A 2,983-nucleotide genomic window follows, 5' to 3' on the forward strand; every position below is an offset into this window, starting at 1 on the left:
TGGAGTGTCTTGCGAAGTACCAATTATACCGTATAAGTTTGGAAGACCACGTAACAACTAAACTTGGGAATCCAGCCTTCTGGGCTTTCCCTTCTTAAGCCTATTTGTTTGTTGTGATATGTAAGTAGACAATCCAGCATAGTTATTTATTTATAAAATTTATATCCTGCCTTTCTGCCCTCACATGGCCCACCAAAGCCACTAACAATTTAAAACATACACAATAAGACCACATTTTAAAACCATTAAAATCACTACCACCCCCTTTGAGCTCATTTGGGGAGTTCTATTGGTCTCACCTGATGGGCAACACAGAAATCAGATTGATTATATACTCTGCAGTTAAAGATGGAGAAGCTCCTTACAGTTAGCAAAAACAAGACCTGGAACTGACTGCAGCTCAGATCATGAGCTACTCATTGCAAAATTCAGGCTTAAACTGAAAATGGGGGAAACCATTTGGCCATTCAGGTTTGACCTTGATCACATCCCTTATGAATATACAGCGGAGGTGAAGAATAGGTTTAAGGAACTAGAGTTGATAGAGTGCCTGAAGAACTATGGACGGAGGTTCGTGACATTGTACAGAAGGCAGCAATCATCACCATCCCAAAGAAAAAGAAATGCAAGAAAGCAAAGTGGCTGTCTGATGAGGCTTTCCAAATAACTGAGGAAAGAAGGAAAGCTAAAGGCAAAGGTGAAAAGGAAAGATTCGCCCAACTGAATGCAGATTTCCAGAGAACAGCAAGGAGAGATAAGGAGGCTTTCCTGAAGGAACAATGCAAAGCAATAGAGGAAAATAATAGAATGGGAAGGACAAGAGATCTCTTCAAGAAAATCGGAGAAATCAAGGGAATCTTTCGTGCAAAGATGGCCCTGATAAAGGACAAAAACAGTAGGGACCTAACAGAAGCAGAAGAGATTAGGAAGAGGTGTCAAGAATAAACGGAAAAATTATACAAGGATCTCAATGTCGTTGACAACCATGACAGTGAAATTGCTGACCTCGAGCCAGACATTCTGGAGTGTGAAGTCAAATGGGCCTGAAAAAGCATTACTAACAACAAAGTGAGCGGAGATGACGGTATCCTAGTTGAGCTATTCAAAGTCCTAAAAGATGATGCTGTTAAAGTGATGTACACATTATGTCAGCAAATTTGGAAAATGCAACAGTGGCCACAGGATTGGAAAAGATCAGTTTATATTACAATCCCAAAGAAGGGTAATGCCAAAGAATGTTCAAACTATCGCACCATTGCACTCATTTCACATGCTAGCAAGGACATGTTAAAGATCCTACAAGCTAGGCTTCAGCAGTATGTAGATCAGGAACTACCAGAAGTTCAAGCTGGATTTCGGAGAGGTAGAGGAACTAGAGATCAAATTGCCAACATTCGCTGGATTATGGAGAAAACATGGGAGTATCAGAAAAATGACTACAGTATTTCTGCTTCATTGACTATACTAAAGCCTTTGATTGTGTGGATCACAACAAACTGTGGCGAGCCCTTAAGGAGATGGGAGTACCAGCCCATCTCACATGTCTCTTGAGAAACCTATATAAGGATCAAGAAGCAACTGTCAGAACGTGATATGAAGCAACTGATTAATTTAGAATAGGAAAGGGAGGGTTGACAAGGATGTATATTGCACCCTGCTTATTTAATTAATATGCAGAGTACATCATGTGGAATGCTGGCCTGGAGGAAGCAGAAGCTGGAATTAAGATTGCCAGGAAAAACATCAACAACCTCAGCTATGCAGATGGCAGAAAGTGAGGAAGACCTAAAGAATCTCTTGTTTAGGGTGAAAGAAGAGAGCCCAAAAGTAGGCTTGAAACTAAACATCAAAAAACCTAAGATCATAGCATCTGGCCCCATCACACCTTGGCAAATAAGAGGGGGAAGACATGGAAGTAGTGACAGACTTCACATTTCTGGGATCCAAGATCACTGCAGATGGTGACTGTAGCCATGAAATTAAAAGACGTTTGCTCCTTGGGAGGACGCTATGGCGAACCTGGGCAGTATAATAAAAAGCAGAGACATCACCCTGCCAACAAAAGTCCATATAGTCAAAGCGATGGTATTCCCAGTAGTAATGTATGGCTGTGATAGCTGTACCATAAGAAAGGCTGAGCGCAGAAGAATAGATGCTTTCAAGCTGTGGTGCTGGAAAAGAATCTTGAGAGTCCCTTGGACTGCAAGATCAAATCAGTCAGTCCTAAGGGAAATCAACCCTGACTGTTCCCTGGAAGGTGAGATGCTGAAGCTCAAATACTTTGGCCACCAAATGAGAAGGGAGCACTCACTGGAGAAGATCCTGATGCTGGAAAAGACAGAAGGCAAAAGAAGGGGATGGCAAAAGATGAGATGGCTGGACAGCGTTACTGATGTAACAAACACAAATTTAAGCAGACTTCGGAGGATGGTAGAAGACAGGAGGGCGTGGCGTGACTTTGTCCATGGGGTCGCAAAGAGTCGGACTCGACTGTGCGACTGAACAACAAATTGGTCTCTATGCAAAAAAAAAAAAAGCATACTAAAGGACCAGAGCACATGAGAACCAAATAGATTACATGGCCAACATGAATGCATCTGACTCCCAAAAATAAGTACAATGCTGTAAGAGCTTCCAGCAAGTCTGGAAACAGCAAGAAACCACATTCCACAAGAGTTTACACTTTAGTAGATTCCAGTGATCCCAAGTTAGTGCGACAGTCCCAGTATTCTGGTACCAGTTCCCAGTAAATCACTGTTCCTAGTTTTGCTTTTGGAGTTGACTTTCTTAAAATGCTGTTAGCATTAATCAGAACCATAACTCTTCCGCTTTCATCACCCTACCCTAGATCTCTGGAAGCAACACTGCCAGAATGGGGAGGAGGCGTCTAGCATAAACATGCATGAACACTAAGGTGTCCTGGGTTTGATTCCCCACTCCTCTACATGCAACTGCTGGAGTGACCATAGGTCAATCATAACTC

The sequence above is a fragment of the Heteronotia binoei genome, chromosome 2 (genome assembly GCF_032191835.1).
Source record: "Heteronotia binoei isolate CCM8104 ecotype False Entrance Well chromosome 2, APGP_CSIRO_Hbin_v1, whole genome shotgun sequence".
Classification (NCBI taxonomy): Eukaryota; Metazoa; Chordata; class Lepidosauria; order Squamata; family Gekkonidae; genus Heteronotia; species Heteronotia binoei.